At 30.0% G+C, this 23,411-nt stretch overlaps 2 long non-coding RNA genes across 3 annotated transcripts; both read left to right on the forward strand.

The window, feature by feature from the left end:
* The first annotated feature begins 444 nt into the window (after positions 1 to 444).
* On the forward strand, positions 445 to 6,972 carry LOC145311326 (uncharacterized). Its single transcript, XR_013876622.1, has 6 exons — positions 445 to 697; positions 2,013 to 2,071; positions 2,233 to 2,285; positions 2,502 to 2,560; positions 2,789 to 2,849; positions 6,912 to 6,972. It is a non-coding gene; the product is annotated as an uncharacterized LOC145311326 (long non-coding RNA).
* Positions 6,973 to 16,505: 9,533 nt separating this feature from the next.
* LOC145311327 (uncharacterized) lies at positions 16,506 to 17,373 on the forward strand. Of its 2 annotated transcripts, none has more exons than XR_013876624.1 (3): positions 16,506 to 16,723; positions 16,834 to 16,968; positions 17,230 to 17,373. It is a non-coding gene; the product is annotated as an uncharacterized LOC145311327 (long non-coding RNA). The 2 variants fall into 2 exon arrangements; XR_013876623.1 differs by having other exon boundaries at positions 16,512 to 16,723; positions 16,851 to 16,968.
* The last annotated feature ends 6,038 nt before the right edge of the window (positions 17,374 to 23,411 follow it).

Raw genomic sequence — 23,411 nt, forward strand, 5'->3', positions numbered from 1 at the left:
TTGTTATGCATAGGTAAGCTTTATAAATGTCTTTTGGGGAGGGGGTTTTGGCTATTTTCCTGACCTCATAGATCTTTCCCTAGAGGCAATGCTATAAGGTGTATGTGTGTATGTCTATAAAGATCTTGTAAATTGTTAGACAAATCATTTTAGATAAGTTTTAGCTTTGGTCCGAGGTAGGATTAATGCTATTCAGAGTAAGGGGGGTAGGACGAACCATCCAAACAAATTTATTCAATAAAAAAGATATCAAAAAGCTTTTTCTATTATATTACAAAGTAATGAAATTTCTCTCTCTCTCTCTCTCTGTCTATCTTTTCAGATAAAGCTTAAGATCTTGCTAACCGCTGGACCAAGTAGGTTATGTAACATGTTTATATAAAATATACTAACTTGTAATTTCTTGGTACTAGGCTATTTTATTACAAGGATGAGACACCACTCCCCCCAAAAAATATAGTGTCTCTAACAAAATAGAAAAAGTAGACAAAAAATGTTTAAATTTGGCAACCTTAACATTCATTACTAATATAATATACTCTGACTCAGTGCATTAGTTGCTTTAAAAGATGAAATATCATTCCAGTTTGTGTTTATTTTATCATAAACGAATAAATTGAAAACAGTTTACTCTGTTAGTCATAAGATTTGTTCAGACTTATTTATACATATACTATATTATTAGGTGATACAAGAGGTATGAATAGTTATTTATCTCCTCAAATTATAAAAAGTTTTCAACATATATTGAAGCTATACGTGATTTTTGAGAACTGTTTCTAATCCAGCTGATATTAATCGGTTTTAAAGTCATACTGGTAATATTATTAAAAATTGAAAAGTAAATGAAAAAATCCCATTATCCTATTATATAATCTACAAGCGTTTACACCCCTAGAAGTATTGCATGAAATTAGTTTTTAATGCTCACGTCCAATCACACCTTGAATATTGCTGTAATATTCTAGGTATGGCACCTGAAAAATATTTAAAACCATTAAAAATTGTTCAAAAAAAGCCATACGCATTTTTAGTGGAGCTTCATACAATGAACACACTCTACCCTTGTTTAAAGAAAATAAAATTCTTCCTCTAGCTGAACTTATCAATTATAATATATTCAAATTTATGCTTGATTTTAAATTAGAAAGACTCCCAATTTCTTTTTCTGGCACATGGATTCAAAACAGTCAACGAGGAACTTATGCTCTGCGCAATACAGATGATTTCTACATCCCCAATGTTCGATGCATTTCATTTTTTAAACACCCTTTGTTTAATTTTCCTCGTGTTTATAACGAGTTACCTAATGATTTTAAAAATCTTGAAACTAATAGAATTCTAAACTTGAAAAAAGTAAAGGATTACCTGTTAAATTCGATATAAATTTTTGTACTTTTGTTAAAGATAGAGAACACCATACTAAATTTTTTACCAACAAATATTAATATTAACATCATACGTGACTACTATAGTTTAATACTTCTATACCTGAACCAACCCACCTTGTCCTGCTTGGGCCACCACCAAGCCATCACTCCTGACAACAACATCACCATTTTACTATTAATATTAATTACTCTATTCCGGAACCAGCTTTAAAGGCAAGCTTTCCTTGTAACAGTTGATAGCTTACATGCCTTCTTGGAATCTGGATCACATGGATCATACCTTTTATGAACCCGACCATAATCATCATGATTTACAATATATAACAATGGTAATAATTAATAAAATATTTTATTTGTAAACATATTGTCAAATTGATCTCATGTAATAAATATTTTTGTATTTTAGTATTTAGTATTTAAACTGTAAAAGTATACTTCCATTTTTTAAAGCTAAAGATCTCGGTAACCACTGCACCAATTGGGCTCTACTCTTCTAGGGAATATAACTCGTTTTACTTGGGAGATGTGCTTCTCATTACGTCTTAGGGCAAAGTCCCTATAGGCTAGGGGCTAAGCCACTAGTATAAATTGAATTATTGATTGATGTTTTTGTTATTTTAGTTGTAGAGAAGCTTTGCTGCCAAGTAAAATTTGGCCTTGGGTTTATCTTTTGTTGTTAGGTAAGCAGTAAAATTAATTTTCATAAGTAGCGCAGCTACTCATTGATCAGATTATGTCAGTCCATTCCTTTAAATAGTTGTTTTAATCATTTTAAACTTTTTATTGGCCCTTGAATTAAAAAAATCTAACATTGAATTATTGAATGTTTTTGTTATTTTAGTTATAGAGAAGCTTTGCTACTAAGCAGAAATTGGTCTTATCTTTTGCTATAAGGTAAGCAGTAAAATTATACATAATAATAAGTAGCACAGCTATTCTATAATTATGTCTTTCCCTTAAATATCTGTTTTTATCATTTTAAAACTTTTTATTGGCCTTTCAATTACTAAATCTGACAACAAATCATATAGGAAAAGTCATAAAATCAAGGCTCTTAAGAATTAAGAAGCTTAGATAATTTAATATTAATGGACAAATTTTTTATTTTAGTTAGAGAGATGTTTTGCTCCTCAGTATAACTTGGCCTTGGTGTTATCTTCTGCTGTTAGGTAAGTTGTAAAATTATACATTTTTGTAGGTAATGCAGCTATTCTATAACTAGGTTATGTCTGTTCTTTCTCTTAATTAGCTGTTTTAGTTATTTTAAAACTTTTTGCTTTGATTTACTAAATCTAAGAACAAATCATATAGAAAGTCATAAAACTATTGCTAATACAAAAAGATAGAAGATTAGATACACTAAGTTTTGTTATTAATAGACATATATTTGGTTTTAGATATAGAGAGCTTTACGCATAAAGAAAAAAGTTCGCCTTGGTCATATCTTCTTGATATTAGGTAAGTGTAAAAATTTCATATTCATTAAAGGCACAGCTACTCTTCAAGTTATAACTAAAGTATGTTTGTCTATTCCTCTATATAGCTGTTTTACTTTTTTTAAAAACTTTTTATTGGCCTTTGAATTTCTAAGTCTGGACAAAGCCCATATTGGGGAGAGGAGAACCCCATTTCTCTCAACTCCTTTTAAGAGATTTTATTACTAACTTTCCCTTCTTCTATCCCGAATTATATGACGTCACAACAAGACAATATTTGGCTTTGTCTAAATCAGACATTAGATAAAAAGGAAAACGTCATAAAACCAAAAGAAGATAGTAAGGGGGAGGGGGGTAAGTTTTGCCACTTTCGCGTAATCAGTGTTGTGTGGGCTAGGGATTGATCTGAGATTATAGGTTATTTAGGATAAAAGTTTACTTTTGGGTAGTAGTTCACGGAAATTTAATCATTTTTTGAATAGGTCTCCAGGTTCAGGTGCTGCAGGCTGGAAGGTCGTTTCTGGAAAGGTAAAAAATTTTTAAAAAATTAGTTTGAAGAGTCAGAGAGCAACTTATAAAACAAAATATGCTTCTTTTTGAATGTTATTAACATATCTGCAGAAAAAATAAGATCGGCCTCCAGGTTCAGGTGCTGCAGGGCTCCAGGTTCACTCTGGACAGGTAAATATTAAAAAATTTTATTTAAAGAGTTAGAGGTACACTTATAAAACCAAATATGCGTATTTTTGGATGTTATTACCATATTTGAAGAAAATAATGACAATTGGCCTCCAGGTTCAGGTGCTACAGGCCTCCAGGTTCACTCTGGACAGGTAAAAATAAAATTTCTTATTTGAAGAGTTAGAGGTACACTTATAAAACCAAATATGCGTATTTTTGGATGTTATTACCATATTTGAAGAAAAAAATGACAATTGGCCTCCAGGTTCAGGTGCTACAGGCCTCCAGGTTCACTCTGGACAGGTAAAAATAAAATTTCTTATTTGAAGAGTTAGAGGTACACTTATAAAACAAAATTTGCATATTTTTGGACGTTATTATCATATTTGCAGAAAAATTAAAATCAGACTCCAGGTTCAGGTGCTGCAGGCCTCCAGGTACACTCTGGACAGGTAAAAATTAAAAATTTTTATTTGAAGTTACAGGTACACTTATCAAACAAAATATGCATCTTTTTGGATGTTATCATCATATTTGCAGAAAAATTAAAAATCGGCCTCCAGGTTCAGGTGCTGCAGGCCTCCAGGTACACTCGGGACAGGTAAAAATTAAAAAATTTTATTTGAAGAGTTACAGGTACACTTATAAAATAAAATATGCATCTTTTTGGATGTTATCATCATATTTGCAGAAAAATTTAAAATCGGCTTCCAGGTTCAGGTGCTACAAGCCTCCAGGTTCACTCTGGACAGGTAAAAATTAAAATCATTTATTTGAAGAGTTACAGGTACACTTATTAAACCAAATATGCATCTTTTTGGATGTTATTACCATATTTGAAGAAAAAATGACAATTGGCCTCCAGGTTCAGGTGCTGCAGGCCTCCAGGAACACTCTGGACAGGTAAAAATTAAAATTTCTTATTTGAAGAGTTACAGGTAAACTTATTAAATCAAATATGCATCTTTTTGGATGTTATCATCATTATTTACAGAAAAATTTAAAATCGGCCTCCAGGTTCAGGTGCTGCAGGCCTCCAGGTACACTCTGGACAGGTAAAACTTAAAATTTCTCATTTAGGTATTTTTTGATATTAGAGGAAAGGTTAGAAATTGTTAGAATATAATAAAATAACAAAATTTATCAAGTAAACTTTCTATTTGTGTTCCAGGCAGGCTCTGGTGGCCTCCAGGACCCTGCAGGATAGCTAATAATCCTAATACGTAATTTTTTAATTTAGAGAAAAGGTTATAAAATAGGAAATGGTTAAATATCATTATCAAAAAAATACATATTATTTAATGTCCCTAAATGTGCTTTAGACAGGCTCAAGGTGGCCTCCATGAGACTGCTGGACAGCTTTAAAAAATTAATTTTATTATTTTTTATTTAGATGAAAGGTTTGAGTTATGCTCCAGACAGGGTCAAGTTGGCCTTCAGGGGCCAGCTAGATAGATCTGAAGTATTTATTACTTTTTGTTTATGTATGGTTTTCCATGCATATGCAAAATATAATTCTGTTTTAGATATTATAATATAACAGATACTCAGAATGGGGAATGCACCTGAACCTGGAGGCCGATTGTCAATTTATCTTTAAATATGATAATAACATCCAAAATTACGCATAAAAAAAAACAAAAAAAACATTTATTCAGTGACAGATTACGCCCCGTCTTATGAAGCAGTACATACAATAGTACACCAAGCTACTTCTTAGTACCAGGTGTACTTTACAATTTTTCATAATTTTTATAAAATTTAAATTGCATGACTAACACTAGATGTTATGTGTGGCACTGATTAGGCTTCCCTAAAAGTAGGAGTATGCGTATCCGAGATGTTTGCATTGCCTTTTTTAGGTTGGCATTAAGTTAACAAGAAAAATAAAAAATAATAATGTCAAAATAAATGTAGGTAAAATTAAATGGGCAGGGGAAAAAGAGAAGGAGAGAAGGGTTACAACAAATTTCAAGGCTAGTTTTTCTTCAATTTAAAACCATTTCTGTAATTAATAATGTAAGGTTTTTAATAAATCCAGGCAAATCAATATATTTTAAGTACATTCATTACATTCTTCAATATTACATATAGATTTAAAAAGTTCATCTTTAAGATTTAATGCAAATATTTTTTAGAAATATTCTCATTTAAAAGATCTTTTTCATGACAAAAATTATTCCATAGTCTTTGAAATGAAAATAATGGAAACCTTTCAATTTTTTAAAATTTGGCTATTAGAATATAAAACTCATTAGAATTTCTTAGTTGTCTCTGATTTCTTAGATTATTTCTAATCCATACACCATACAAAGAATTTGGTAGCCTCCAGCGAATAAAATCATAAAAAATAGTAGTTTTGTATAAATAGATGCTCCTTAATAGTTTAATAAGTGTACCTCTAACTCTTTAAATAAGAAATTATAATTTTTACCTGTTTAGACTGGACCTGGAGGCCTGCAGCACCTGAAACTGAAGTATGATTTTAATTTTAACTGCAAATATGGTAATAACATCCAAAAAGATGCATATTTGGTTTAATAAGTGTACCTGTAACTCTTCAAATAAAATATTTTATTTTTACCTGTCCAGAGTGTACCTGGAGGCTTGCAGCACCTGAACCTTGAGGCCAATTGTCATTTTTTCTTCAAATATGGTAATAACATCCAAAAAGATGCATATTTTGTTTGATAAGTGTACCTGTAACTCTGCAAAAAAGAAATTTTAATTTTTACTTGTCCAGAGTGTACCTGGAGGCCTGCAGTACCTGAACCTGGAGGCCAATTGTCATTTTTTCTTCAAATATGATGATAACATCCAAAAAGATGCATATTTTGTTTAATAAGTGTACCTGTAACTCTTCAAATAAAATTTTTTAATTTTTACCTGTCCAGAGTGAACCTGGAGGCCTGCAGCACCTGAACCTGGAGGCCGTTTGTTAATTTTTTCTGCAAATATGATGATAACATCCAAAAAGATGCAAATTTGGTTTATAAGTGTACCTGTAACTCTTCAAATAAAAAAATTTAATTTTTACCTGTCCAGAGTGTACCTGGAGGCCTGCAGCACCTGAACCTGGAGGCCGATTTTAATTTTTTTTCTTCAGATATGTTAATAACATTCAAAAAGAAGCATATTTTGTTTTATTAGTTGCTCTCTAACTCTTCAAACTAAATTTTTAAAAATTTTTACCTGTCCAGAAACGACCTTCCAGCCTGCAGCACCTGAACCTGGAGACCTATTCAAAAAATGATTAAATTTCCGTGAACTACTACCCAAAAGTAAACTTTTATCCTAAATAACCTATAATTTCAGATCAATACCTAGCCCACACAACACTGATTACGCGAAAGTGGCAAAACTTACCCCCCCCCCCTTATTAATGGGCATTTTTTTATTTCAGTTATAGAGAAGCTTTGCTCCACAGAATAACTTGGCCTTGGTGTTATCTTCTGTTGTTAGGTTAGTTGTAAAATTATACATCAATTTTTTTATAGAAGTAAATTTTCATTTTTATTTTCTTAACAATTAAATTTTTTTTAAAAAGTATATAGTATAATTGGTATAGTACCTTTCGTGACAATGCCTCTTAAGGGGTGTTTCATAGTATTTTCACAATAGATTTTCTCCTATTTCTGGCGCCTGCGGGGGCTCTAACCCTGCGGGGTAATCACCTAGCATAACTAAGAAACTGGTTACAGAACAACAAATATAAATAAAAACTGGCAGATCTTATTTCCTCTTGACTCAGTGGCTGCTACAACGAAAGCTGGGAGCGCTGTTACTGCTCCTGCAAAGAATAAACTTCTTTTCAATGAGATAGCTGAATATTTAGTTGGGGTAAGTCTTGCTCAAGTGTTAAAATTATATACACTTGGTGAAATTATCAAATTCTCTCTGTAGAAAAAGATCTCAATAATAGCTGCAATTTTATTTCTACTTTACAGTAAAGCTTCAAATGACTGAAACAATTATTAAAAATGTAAGTTAAAAATTATTTTTGACCTTATTGTGTTAATTAAAATTGAAATTTGATAACAATAAAAATTGCTTATTTCTACTGGATAGAAGAGCTCCGAAATTACTTGTGCATTTAGTTACATAATCTTAAATTTTATTATTTAGCAATGGAGGAATTAGGCAGTGGAACTGAAATGGATGAAAACACAGGTTGTGCAGGTCATGGTAGTGATAATAAAAAGGTATGTATTCTGTCTTTAGTCATGGAAATTATACAAAGATATCTTATGACTTTAACAAAATATTGAAAGTTGTTAGGCTAAAAGCATATTCAGAATAAGTATTAATCAAAACTTATTAGCAATCCCATTCTGAAAAATTCAAATTCAGTGAAAAGCTGATGCTATTTTTCTGCTGCTTTCTAGCAAAGGCCAAAATCCTACTCTATTAATTTCTACATAGAAAATAATGATTTAAATTTTACATAAATATATTTTACCCAGTTTTTTTAAAAATGAGTTAGTTATTTGCTTTTAGAAAAAAGACCTAAAATTTAAGATTGCTAAATTAAGGGGTTAAGCAAACATGATTGTATTACAGTCAGAAATTATTTGTAAAGGTACCTAAATGATAAGTGTTAACACAGAATATTTTTAGAAGCAAGTTGAGATTGAGTCTACAATTCCTTCTACCAAGTGTACTTGTGGATTAGAATTTGGAGTTTGCCCTTTATCATCACAATCATCAAATTTAGCTAAAGAATTTAGTAACTTGAGTATAAACTTTCATGGAGCTGCAGGAGAAAATACAAAAATTTTGGTTAAAGAAAAGATTGCAGAGATAAAACAGAAAGTAGCTGATTATTATTATGATCCAGACTGTAAGGTTATAGCTATACCAAATCATTTTGTAACACCCAAGAAACCAACTGTGTTAGGAAACAAGGGCAGGGAAAAGCAAGATGCCCAGTTTTTGGATAAACATCTTGAAGAACGTTTACATCATGAGCTTGTCAATGCAGCAAGAGAATCAAATTTAGAGGCTTTCATACTCAATAGTTTTCAATCGGGTGATTGTATAAAACAATTAGTTGAAAGAGGGAAAGGAAAAAGAGGAAAGGATAAATATGCAGAAATTAATGAGTATGAGAAAAGAGTGATGAAGATCCTTGACATTGAAGAGTATTCAGATAAAGAACTTGAGTCTTGTATTGAGGAACATAAAAAGTGGAGGGAAAATCCATTAAAATTTCAAAACCCACAGAACTGGCTGTTTAAACAGGAATGATAATATTTCATATGATAAACTACATTTTTTTCATTAAAACCATATATTCACTTAATCATTTAAGGCGTAATTATTTTATTTTGATCAATTAAATGATCTTAATTTGAGATATCTAAAACTTACTTTTCATCAAACTTGCTAAAAATTCTTTTTTGTCTTTCTATTGTGTTCTTTTTTATTCAATCATAATATTAGTTAATATTTAAACAACAACAAAAAATTAAAACATGTGAAATATTAGCTTCATTTATGTTAGGTGCTAAAAAGTCAGGTAGATAGAAAACGTTGCAATAATGAATCAAAGCAACAGGCTATAGCTGCTGAGAACAATCAATCTGTTTTTCAGAATATTATCACTGAAAGCTCAAACAAAGATCAGTGTTCTTCTAGTCCAAGTCCTAAAAGAAAAAAGTTGTCTAGTAAAATTGAAAATACATTCCTGTACAAGATCCCTGACGATAAGTTAAGAAACTTTTACAAATATCAGTATTACAATTTTAGCCTGCAAGAAAAAAAGACTGAATGGGACACCATCATGATTATTCCTAAGCATAATGCTATTATAAATATAGAGGTTAAACTTGGACCTAAAGATAAAGGAGATAAACTCAAGTTACTAAAAGATGCTTCAGATCAAACAAAACAGCACTTTTTTTTCATGCATAAATTATTTGGAGATATGCTTTCCAACAGTTGGGTGTTTGTTAGGGCTGCATGTGTTCCACATTTGAGTATTCATGAAGAAACCACAGTTCCCTGTGTAAACTGTCAGCAATTTATTCTACAAGATGTTGATGATGTAACAACTTGGTTGAAGCAGATATCTGATCAAAAGCTTGTTTCATCTGATAACCATGATCAGACAGTATATGAGGAACTTGTAGCTGAATTGATATATCACATTTCAATAAAAGAATCAAGCAGATTTGATAAATTGATATCAGATCCATTGACAATTAGCAGAGAAACTGAGGAAGCATTAACAGGAAAAATAGATGGAATATCAGGAGAAAGCTATATTCCAAAATATATGCTAACTGATGAACAACTAAAATTAACAGGAAAGACTGAAAGAATATCCGGAGAAAGCTCTATTCCTAAAAATATGCTAACTGATAAACAACTAGAATTAACAGGAAAGACTGAAAGACCTACAGGAGATGGAAATATTCCTAAGAATATATTAACTGATGAACAATTAAAATTTTTAGAAAAGATTGAAGAGCCATCAGAAGATAATAATGTTCCTGTATACATGCTCAACAATAAACAACTGCAAGCAGTACACTCACCAGCTAAATTCCTTATCATAGATGGTGACTATGGTACTGGTAAAACTTATGTACTAAAGGAAAGAGCTAAAAAATGTACAAAAGGTAATAGTAAAGATCAATTATTTTACATTGATATGACAGCAATTACATATGAAGAGTATAATACATTTCCTGATTTTAAAACATCTGAATCATCCATTATGAACATTATAGCTGTAGCAGATTTTGACTATTATCCTAATATCAAAGTTATTACTACTAAAGATTTAAGGATTAATGACAAATACAAATCCCTAGAACAAACTGAAATAATCAATGCATTAAACAAATTTTTAAGAGATAATCACTGTGATCATTTATTCATTGATGAAATGATAATTGGAAAAATTGTTTTTCCTGCCTCTATACAGACAATTTGTGTTAACTTAAAAGTATTAGATAAAGAGACACATTTAGAAACTGAGAAAGCAAAGTGGTTAGAAACTATGAAAGTGAATCATGACGCTGTACATGTCAATCTCACCAAAAATATGAGAAATTCTAAACAAATTATTCATCTAGCTAATGCTTTAGGACAGGATTCTACTCAACAAATGTCTTGTTCTCCTGATACTAATGTCATGGGTAACCATAATTTTTACTACAGAAATATTTATGACATTGATCCTAGTTTATTAGTTGTTGCTGCTGTAAACAAATATTTCTTAAATAAACCTAAAGAGAGTGTTGTTATATTATCAGATGATATAAGATATATTGATAGATTATTTCAATTGTTACACAAACACTTTTCCTCGAGTACATCAATTGTCAGAGATTTTAGAGAATACATGAAAAGACCTGAAGGAATATTGGTAACAAGTATAGAGAAATTCCAGGGTGCTCAAGCAAGAAACATTATCATATTTGATATAGGTAATGTTTACTTGACTGACCAAATAAGGAATATGATACTTAGAACAATGGCCCATGCAATTATTATTTTGGAGAACAAAAACAATAAACTAAATAGTTCTGTAGCATTTGAAGATAAAAATCTACATAAATTTATTTATCCTGAAGGAAAAGTTCCAAAGTGTCATCACTACCATAATGAATATAAACATAATATTAGTGCCTTAACAATGGCAATATTAGTTAAGTACAAATTATTAGACCAGGATGAGAGTATTGCAATCATTACATACTCAAAAGTTTCTAAAGATATTATCAGAGAGGCAACTACAAAGGAGTTTCTTAGTTTACCTAAAAGAGAAAGAGAGAAACAAGTAGAGGAGAAAATTAAATTAGAAAACAAAGAACTATATTATGATGTAAAGAGATATATTTCTAGGAATTATCCTGATATATCATGGAGCTACTATCACATTACCAACGCCAAAAGAAACTTTAAAGATCTAGTAAACAAGCCAAGACACATCAATTATATCAATATGATGAATGCATACCCGTTTAAAGATATTTATGTTGAATTAAAGAATATCATTGTATTTGCTGACGAACATATTGATCATAAACGTGAATTTGCAGCTTGGGGAGATGAGTTTTCACTAAAATATTCAGATGATGAGACAGATGATGTGACACCTGATGTGACAGCTGATGAGATAAGCATATATGTTGAGTGGAGTAAGTATACAAGAAATGAATATGATAAATTTTGTAGAAATTCAATAATGTTCCATCAACCAAAGTTTGCCATAGTTGTTCATGATGGCAATTTAGAAACATTCAGTAAACCCAAAAAATCATTAAACCTAATTGAGGATGATAATCTACATGAACACATACCTGTAACAAACACTGACAAATCAAATCAATAAAATCACATAGTGTAGTGTTTCATATTTACTATTTTTAAGAAAATATTATTATGCCATATTTTCAACAATAATGTATAAATACATTTAATTTAGTATAATAAATAATGATTATTTTCAGTCTCTTTATCTAATTTTTTATATCTACTCTATAATTTATCTTGTAAGTAAGATTTAAGAATAAAGGTATAAATTCTTTTAAATACAGTTGTAAGGTTTTTTGTCTTTGACTTACAATTTCATACTAAATTAATTGCATTTTTCTTTTTAGGGAAGTTTCATATAGTTACTGGGATGGTTTTAGGATATTTTATATTTAAGCCATTGGATGGTTTTAATACATTTTTCTGCCCATTTTTACCCAGTTGAATACAGAGCCCTTAGATTCTAAAGTTGCAGCCGCTAGTCCTCTAATAGAAATTAGAAATCTTTATTGTTTGAAGCTTAAGATCTCTGGAAATGCTGGTTCCAATTTGTTATATTTTTCAGAGAATCTTTATGAATGTCTTTGGTTTGTTTTATGCTATTTTTCTAACCTCCCCCACCCTCTACTATAGGCTAGGGGCCAGGCAGCTAGCATTGTAATCAACAATAATAAGATAACAATATTCTTATTCAAATAAATGGTTTTGTGTTGTTAAAAGCAATGCTTCTTTAAAATTAGGGTCCATCTGCCTGTACGTTTGTCCGTAATATATAAGAATTGTCCTATCTACAAATGATAAAAAACTTACTACTTTATATTATAAGATAGCTGTTGCGCCCTGTTGTGTGAAAACTAGATCACGCAACATTAAAACTACAGGTCTTTTATGATCTTACAACATTAAAACTACAGGTCTTTTATGATCTTACAAAATTAAAACTACAGTTACCATTACCCTTTGTGTAAATTTTTTGAAGAAAATGCAATTTTATAGTTTGACAAATATACATTAAGAAAAGTCTGACATTCAAAATGGATGTATTGCAGTCATTAAATTATGAACTTTCAAAGGGAATTCCTCATTTTCTAACATTTATGAATACTAAAATTAAAGTTTTTGCAACTAGGGCAAACATTACTGATCCCAGTAGGGGCAAAAACAGACAATTTTCAATTAAAATACATACCATTGTACTTAAGTTAAAGGAAAGATTATATCTACACATAAAATTTATAAATGATATCATTGCTGATGATAAGTTGGATAAAATTTGTGAGTCTGACCTTGAAGAATTGTTAAATGTTTCCATGCAACTTACTACTCTAGCACGTCAATATGATGACCATGATAACATTTATAAATCAATACATATTGATGTTAAGGCTTTTAAAAAAAGTAATTTTAGAATGCTTGTTGATGAGCTAAATATTGAGACCGTTGGTGATAAAGCAGATACTGGTATTAGTACACCAGCCAGTAGTTTAGATGTAAGTGGTACTAATGCTACTAAGATAGTTGATTGTAGTATTAGTTCTTCTGATTGTGGTAATGATTATCCACCTGCTTGCTTTTTAGATGATTCAGGTTTTATTTCCTCTGGATGTCTAAATAATAATTCACTTTTTGATTCTGATTGCAAACTTATTGATTCAAATAATATTCAGGTATTCTCTGATGTTTTAAATGATGAACCAAATAATTCTGATGAGTACATATTTGAGGGTCTTATTCCCCAAATATCTGACCAAAGTGAAAATGATGATTTGTTTATTATTTCCCATGATTACAGTGAAGCTTCTTCAAATGCTAGTTTAGATATTCCTCTATACTCTTCATGCAATGTTGTACTTAAAAATGATCCTGCTTGTATTATTGAATCTGGTCATGAAAGTATTGATCAGGAAATTGATTCAAAATTGGAAAATCAATCACATATAAACAATTTTGACTTTCCTTTGATTGATAATGGAACTACAAACGCAGAAATTATGTTCATAAAAGATAGAACTAATTATCTTTTGTCTTGCTCTTCCTTTGAGGCTGATAGTAAGTCTGCAATTACAGACTTGAATCTCTTAGCAAATCTGTTTATTTGCCAACATATTTTGAAATTCAGTAAAATGTGCTTTACTGTAAATAGTCTTCTCACAAAAGGTTTGGAGAGTGTTCAACATTATATTAATCAGAGATTTAAAAATGCTCGTAATTTGGAATATCAAGTCAAGAATGATGATGTTTTCATCAATTATACTTATTCACTTATCAAGAAAGTGATTTTGTTAAAGCTAATGAGAAGCTAAAATTTCAAAATCTTGATATCAGAGTCTAATATCATGGTTATTTTCTATCACTTTCAGCACAAATATTAAACATGTTTTAAATATGGCTAATCAAGTTTTTAAAAAATTGTATTAATAAGCTAAAGATTGTAATAGCATAGATTATTGTTTTTATCTCTGGCAAATCTTTTTAATATTTATTTATTTTTACATTCTTTACCTCATTCAAAAGTTAGAATAATTGCATTTAACAATAGCTTACTTATTTAATATTATAATGAATTAAAGTGATTGCTTTATATTTATTTACATTTTTTAAAAAAGAAAATTCTATTTCCAAAATATTCTCTACATAGAATAACAAGGAATGAATGATATTTCATTTGATTAGCTATGTCACTTAAGTCAGAAAGTGATTTAGTTATGGATATTGAGAAGCTTACTTGTCCTGATCATGTTATAAATAATCCTTTACCAATTCATACTCATTTTTTTAGTTCTGTCATAATAAGCACAGAAAATGAGAAGGTTTATAATTTTAACTAATTAATATTCAAATTATGTTTATCATATCTTTTTTAATCTAACTCAATGTTTATATCCTATATAGGTATTGTTTTCATACCAATATTAATTCCTTTCTCCTAATGCTCTTTTTTTTAGTTCTGTTAAATAAGTACAGAAAATGAGAATGTTTTTGTAATTTTCAAATCATTTTATCATATTGTTGCTTAATCTTGTATAGGTATAATTTATCATACCAATATTAATTCTTTACTTTACAAATATTTAAAATGTGAATTTATTTTTATTTTAATAAGTTAGATTGATTGCCTTAGACAATACTTATCTTATTTAAAGTATTAAATTTAGTTAATTGCAATAATTTGCTTTCTATGGTTTTACAATATTTTTGAACATTTCTTTAATCCTGAGCAATTATTGCCTATTCCAAAGATGTCAAAATATAAATACTAATAATAAATGATATTAATTTAAAAGGATATTACTTTTATCCTTGACATTGGATATTAATTTTATCCTTGAAGTGTCAAAACATTAATATTAATCAAATAATTTAAAAAATAAATAAGGGTATTACTTTTATCCTTGACATTGGATATTCATTTTATCCTTTAAGTGTTGAAAAATTTTTATAAATAATTTCAAAATATAAATAGTATATATATTTAGACTTTGGATATTTTCTCTTTTACTGTCAGAAGTGTTCTATCTTGTGTCATTTTCAAAAGTCCTTGTTCATACTTAATTTAATTACTGAAAAGAAGGATTGATATCAATTAGATTTGAATTGTATTATATTAATTATATTCCAATATAAATGTGTTCTCAAAACATGAGGATGTCAATTTTAACCCATATGCTTACATACCAAAGAAATACTGTTTGTATTTTCTCAAAATCTTTAGGAAATAATTGTTATAATGTTTCAAAATACTTTTACCAAAGCAATTTTTAGATTTGCTTATTATTCTATTTGACTCTTAAGTTAAAAGATAATCAAGAGTTGATCATATGCTTTTAACATTTAATGTTTTTTATAATGTGTTTTTATCTTCCCTCATACTATTTTTTAGCATAAACAAGTCTTATAATAGAAATAGATTTGTTAGGTTTGCTTGAATATTATCTTTTTTATTAATTGAATATTCAGCTGTAGGTTTGCATCAACATTTTTGTTCTTTACTCTCATTGATATGTGTTGTATATTCTCCTAAATCTCCTTTTTTTGTGTGTTCTTTGTTAAATTCTTTATTGTCTTGGCTTGATCAAATCCTCAGAGACACTCCTGATTGTATTGTTGATCTTGTTGATATCAATGCCTTAATTTATGCGTTCCCTATTCATTTATCTTGGCTACAATCATTCTTCAAGATAGTCTTGATAGTTTGCTGCTCTTCACATTAATACTGTTGTGAATGGTTAGTTTATGCATGATGAACTTACTCTCTGATGTTATGGATTCTTCTGATGCTATATCTGCTGAAAGTACAGGTAAAGCAATATATTTTGCATCCCTTTTTGGGGCCAATGTGGTGTGAAAAAATGAGATATGCAAAATATATATTGCTTAATTTTATTATTTTATTTAGATTAAATTTAATAGTCTTGATATTTTGCTGAAATTTTAATAAAAATCATACAAAGAGCTCAAAGTATGTTAAATGATGCAAAGAGTTCGCCTATTTTATAATATGATATCTTTATTTTCTTTTAATTATTATTTTAAAATACCAACGACTTTTTATCTATTTAAATGGGATATTTTAATCATATTTTAATCTAATTTTATCATTTTATTATTTTAATTTAACTTTAAAAATCGCTGTACACATATACTGTCAATATCTAAAACGTCAAAACTAGTTTTAATTCAAAACAATAACATTACTGTCGCCTATAAATGACAATGTATCTTTGAATACATTATCAGTTGATCATTCTTGGTCAATTTGATCACTTCTTTTTTTATCATTTTAATCACTTGACTATATCATGTCATTTTGATTATTATTTTTACTCATTTCATTTCATTTCTTGATCGATTTCAATTGAGATCAAGTTTTTATTCCTTTTACTCTTTTAATCTTATTTTAATTATAACATTTTTTATTTTACTCTTATTTTATAGTTTTAGTTATTTTATGTACTTTAATCATTTTATCTCAATTATATGCATTAAACATTCAACATTCGTTGTAATTAAATGGATTTGATTGTTTAATGTATTTTTATTTATCTTTCTTTTATATCAAGTACATATAATAATCTAGAACATTTTACCTTTTATAATAGTTACCTAGGCTTAGTGTATCTGCCATTCCTGAGATTTGTAGTACAGTCCAAGTCTAGTGGTCTAGTGTTTCTTTTACCCAAATCAGGCATCTGTAGGTAGGATTTCGTTCCAATTATAGCAGATTTTGATTTTTATTTGATTTTATCTAATTTTAACTATATTTTATTTGCTATTCTGACGCATCTTTTTAGTGATATTTTATTATTTTTTGGTCATTAAGCATGTTTAAGTCTTATGCCAGTTTTAGTCCAGTTTTTATCTTATTTTATGGTTTTATCCTATAGATTTTACTGGTCAATGTTTTATATTTTATCACAAAAGTCATTATTTTAGCATTTTAATTAGTTTATTTTTAGTTTTAACACACCTGGAGTTCAAAACCAGTCCTGGAAGGGGAATTTTTATATTTAATAACTTTTCTATATTTATACTTTTATACTATTTTATTCTCTTGTGATTTTCATTGTTTTCTTACTGTAATAAATTATCTAAATTTTGAATTGGTTTTATTTTTCTTAATTGTTTTATGTTTTACTATAAATTGCATATTCGCATTTAACTAGATCACGCAACATTAAAACTACAGGTCTTTTATGATCTTACAACACGCCCCTAGTATCTAGGAGCTCTGAAAAAGGGGAGGGAAAGCCAAAAATTCCAAGATGTAGTTCAAAAACTGAATAGTTTAAGACCATCTTGTGAAGAAAGAGCTCAATTGGTTCAGTGGTAAATTAAATTCTTAAGCTACAGCCTATAAACACCATACTACATTATATAATAGGATGAGACACAAGGACAATTTGATAAATTTATTCGTAGGTAGCGCAGCAATATCAATATTAGTAAATATATCTATAGCAATAACAAATTAACAATGCACACGACAGCTCCTAAATGGGTGATTTGAATGTTTTACAAGTCTTTAAAGTTGTCAATAAACAAGGGTAATGACTCAATGAATCTTTATAGTATTTTAAGGTTTAACAGGTTTTTAAAAATCTGTTATAATAGCTTTGCAGTTCACTAGATCATAAAGTACATAATCTCATCAATTACCTCTTATGATTGAGGCTAATGTAAAACACACCCTAACATCAAGCCCAACAACCAAGGATAACTAATGGGAAACCATATATATCTCCTTTTCTGACCAAACACCCGGGCTATTAGGTTAAGTAACACCCAACAAGCAAACAACTCTTTGATTGAATGACCTTTGTCTGGAAGTCCTAAATGTGCATGGTACTGAGTTGCGCCTGTTTTGGGCCAAGACATTCATGTCACGTATCTGACACAGCAATACTTTTTCAACATCTTTAGTTATGACATGGTTTTAAGACGATTGATTATTTAGAGTGCATACACACAGATATCATGTTATTTTAGAAGGTAAAGAGTATAATGATTTGTAAATAAATATTTTTCAACAGTATAATATGATTAGATATGAATAGAACAAGACTGATTGACAAGGTTATTGTTACAACAGAAGAACTTTAAAGATTGGTAGCAGCTGAATTGCTGGCAGCACAGTGTCTGTTCGCACAACTATAGTACTGGGAGTTTTATAAATCTGGTAGAACCAATTATCAATTTTACCATCCGCAGAAAAATCTTATTATTCAATGCGATTAATAAATATTATTTATATTTTTAAAAATATTCACGCAACCTCTTTATGTCTAACAATTTATTAAATATCCAAATAGCCTAAAGCCTGCCCAAGATAAAATATAAGCAGTATTGTAAACAGTGGATTTATTGTCCAGCCGTTTTTGAGATCGAATGTGACAGACCATTCAATTTTCATTGTCAAACAAAAATCATCTAAAATTGTTCAATAATATTTATCCATTCTTCTAATAAGCAAAGCTCTTCTATTTTTAGGGTCTATGCTTCCGTCTGTACATGTACATTTAGGCATGTTAGGATTGCCCTGATGATTCCTGTAACAATCATATACAATTTATAAACAAATTTATAAGCAAATTATTTTCAATGTTCAGTGAGGTACAGAACAAGGATCTAAAGAGATAAGACAATGACTGATAAATTTAATTACATCCCCAATGATGATTCACAAATTACCCCTTTGTAGATCACAATTAATGTTTGAAACGTTTAAACACTCAAAATTGAAAATAGTACCCATTGTTTTTGAGCCAACGAATAAGAAAATGTTATTATATAACTTTGGTTGCCAGTGCAGTGTAATAAACAAACAGCCCAATGTGCACTCCGTAAATGATTACAGAATATCACTCATAAGTCCAAACACATATTTCTTTAGATGCAGAAAAGCTTTGCTCCTCAAGAATTACTTGTCCTTGATAGTGTTTTCTGTTGTGTTTAGATAAGGAATAAGATTATACAAGTAGCGCAGCCATTCATAAAAGCAAAACTTACCAGAACAGACAAACAAAAACAAATGTAGTATCAATGCTAATTTTAGAAAAATGGAAAAAAAATAATTCTTTGGGGGATACTTAGTAGCCCCCTAAGGGTAAAGGAAAGAACTGCCCCTCCCCCCATATAAGAATGTTGCCGAGAGTGGTGGTGTCTAAACTCTCACTTTAAGTGAAATCACTAAAAATTCTGTGCTCCAAAATTGTTTATGTTATCAAAAATTTATCATCCCACACACAACTAAAGGCTCTTGAAAAACTAGGATGACAACACAGAGCACAGAATAATGGTTCTACAAACGGCAGTTATAGAGCAGATGTTCAGTGGTTAAAATTAATAAAACGTTTATAAAGTATAAATTATGACAAACAGACTGACAGACCAAGCAAATTCTCTACTGGAGGATAATGAATAATAAAGAAAATCTTCATATAAAAAGATGCAACCTTTTATTTTGAATTGAAGCCATGAAATTTACGTTTTCCCGTTTCTAACAGACGGACATTTCGATTTATAGAGAAGATTTGCTAGTATTTGACCCTTTCATTGCAGGTACCTAAAGGGATAAGACAATGGCCAATAAATTGATGTACATCTCCAATGAATATAGACAAAAATACCCATTCTGTAGATAACAACTAGTGGTTGAAACGTTTGAACTCTCATCTTTATGAACCAACTAATCATAATTTACTAAAGTCCCTAAAGTTGTTAAATCAACGAATAAGAAAACGTTATTATAAGTGTAATTAATTGCCCAATGTCCCCTCTCTCTCTCTACCTTCATTGGCCCACATAAATATATCTTTTTAAGTTACTTATCGCATCGTATTATAGACAGTTTTCTGCAGATTTTAAAAGGAATATTTTGAGATTTAAATCAGTTTGTTAGTCCCGAGTGAACCACAAACAAAAATAGATTACGTTTATTATTTTGATTTAGAAAATTCTCTGTAATACGATGTTTTACTTGAGTTTTAAGATTTGCTGAGAACCGGTTATAATCCAGCGGATATCAATCGGTTTCGAAGCATTTCTTGAAAATTCATTCCACAATATAAACAAATGTATCAAGGAAGTAAGGGCCGGAACAATGAAAGTATAATTAATCTGCTGTCATTTCCTCCCCTCACCCCCTTTCCCTCCAAATTTATAAGTTATATAAATGCTGAATTTTACTATAATTCGAGGGATTGATAATTTACATTCAATTGTTATATCTCTGAAATCCCTGCACAGACAATATACCGCTATACCCACACCCTTCTCACTTATTCAGGGAGAGAGGCATACTTGTACCCAAAGTTTTTCTTTCGAGTTTTGGATACTTTTTAAAGTCTTGATAGTTGGGTTCATACTAGGAATGTCTTTTATAAAAGAGGCAATTTTGTTATCATGATTAAGAGTGAAGATAAATGTATGGTCCTTTGTCTTATCCCTTAAAATCCTGCACTTGCCCAACAAGCTTTTTTTTACTGCCTGATGGTGTCCAAATTTGTTAGATCAAAATTTAATTTTTTTTAGATACATACATTATATCTGTAATCCTATATTAAAAAGTAGGAATTATTTTTTGTCTGAAGCTAAAGACATACTGGTCCAAATTGGTTGTTATTAATAGGTAAGCTTTATACATGTCTTGGGGTGGTTTTAGACTATTTTCCTTGAGGCTATGGCGAAGCAACAAGTAATACTATAAGGTGTTATAATATATGTGTAATGCCTATTAAGATCTTGTAAATATTTAGACAATTCGTGTTAGTTAAGTTTGGCTTAAGTCCAACCAGGTTTTAGGCTATATTTGAGCGGACACAAAATAACCCAAGTAATTTTTTCAATAAAAAGTTACCAAAACCTTTTTCTATTAAGAAGTAATGAAATTTCTCTGTCTGTCTATGTTTTCAGATTAAGCTTATGATCTTACTAACCACTGAACCAATTGGGGCATATGACATTGTATAAATAAAATATAATAATTTATAATTTCTGGATTTAGGCTATTTTATTGCGGGAATGAGACACCACTCTCCAACAATATATTGTCTTAAAAAAGTAAGTTAAAATGTTATTGTTTTCTTTTAGTAAGTTAAAATGTTTTTGTTTTCTTTTAGTAAAGTTTTAGTTTGGCAACCTTAACATCCAATACTAGTCTGACTCAGTGCTTGGGTTGCTTTAAAAGTTGAAATATCAATCCAGTTTGTGTTTATTTTATCAAAAAGGAAGAATTGAAAACAGTTTACTATTTAAGTCATAAGATTTGTTCAGACTTATTTATACATATACTATTTTATTATGTGATTTGCAGTATAAGGTACTAATAGTATTTATCCCATCGAATTATTAAAAGTTTTCCGCAATTATTAAAATTTTAAACTAAGATTAAAATCAGTTTTGTTAGCCCCTAGATTCCGGTGGTCAGGGCAATGAAAACTGGTGTTAATTTTAAGATTTTTATTTTAATATTTGTGGAAAATTATTTGTAATATGAAGCAATACATGATTTTTTGGAATGACTGAGAATCGGTTCTAATTCAGCAGATATTAATCGGTTTTGAAGCAATACTGGAATTATTATTACAGATTTAAAAGTATATATAAACAAGGATGACAACATCCATAAAAGCGAAGCACTGAAACGGTAGGACAAACGGACATTAACACCTGTATGGTGTCTAAACTGAATTATCAGAATATAAAAGTATAAGAGTCGAAGCAAAATTGTAAGTAAATTTGTTGAAAAACTTCTTGATACAGGATAATGTTTATTGAGTTCATGGACATACTTACATTTTTTGGATTTGATTATAGAGTTGCTTCGCTTAAAATATTGTTCTTTGTCCCAGGAATCAATATACCAAAAATCAGATCAAACGGATAATTAGATCACATAAAAATTTACTGTTAAAAAATTAGAAAAATCAACATGTTTAAAATAGACGTACGGACATTCTGGTAATGATTATAGAGTTGCTACGCTTTCTAAATCGTACCTAACTACTACAGGAATCATCATGCAAAGTTTGAAATCGATAGGACAATTCTAACATGCCTAAATTAACGAATAAAAGCTATCTATCTCGGACGGACGTACGGACGGACGGACGTACGGACGGACGGACGTACGGACGGACGGACGGACCAACCCTAATTATAGAAAAGCTTCGCTTTTAAAAAGCATATTATCCTATCCTTATAATAAAGTAACAGGATTTCTGTTTGTCTATGTGCTTGTGTGTATGTTTGTACCGAAGAATCTCGCTAACCGCTGAACTGATCGGGTTCACCTTTACAGGGTAGCTTCTCATAGGTCCCGGGAAGGTTTATAACTATTTTGGAGGAGGGTACCACCACCCTTTTAAGATAAATCACAAAATAATTGAGAAAAAGTTACGTAGAGACTTAGTTGCAACATAGAAAAGATTACATATTTTAAATAAAAAAAACAAACATTTAAAGTGCCACTAGAGGCATCTAGAGGCGTAGCCGCCAGTAGTATATAAAAAAAGTAAAGTTTTTCCTGTCTGAAGCTTAAAATTTCCATAACTACACTGAACAAAATGAGTAAGGGAAGCTTCACATCGGTTTTTAAAAAAGACTTTGGATGGTTTTAGGCTATTTTTCATCATTAGGATAAAAAGCCTCTAGTATCTTAAAATTTGATTGTCCACATAAGAAAACTTGGGTCATGTGAAGGAAACGAAGTTGCGGGTTTTGTCGTATTTTCACAGTAGCTTTTGAAAGATTATTTTAGGTTAGGTTTGGTGATTGCCCTGCAGGCTTAGAGCCCCCCGTAGCGGCTAGAAATAGGATAAAAGCTGATGTGAAAGTATGACGAAACCCGCAACTTCGTTTCCTTCACATGACCCGAAAACTTTACTAAACCTTACAAGGGATCTAGAGGGATAGGACAATGACCGATAAATTGATGTCCATTTCCAATGCAATAATTATAAACAATCTTGCCCCTTGTGTAGATTAAAATTAGTGGTTGAAACGTTTGAACACTCAACTTAATGAATGAACCAATCGAAATTTGCTAAAGTCTCCAAAGTTTTAAGGCGACGAATAATAAAACATTATTATAAAACTAGTGTAATAAACAGGCTATCGTTCTTTTATCTCTCTTTGTCCT

Source organism: Acartia tonsa, unplaced genomic scaffold, assembly GCF_053477335.1.
Source record: "Acartia tonsa isolate MP-2025a unplaced genomic scaffold, ASM5347733v1 sca5, whole genome shotgun sequence".
NCBI classification, from domain to species: domain Eukaryota; kingdom Metazoa; phylum Arthropoda; class Copepoda; order Calanoida; family Acartiidae; genus Acartia; species Acartia tonsa.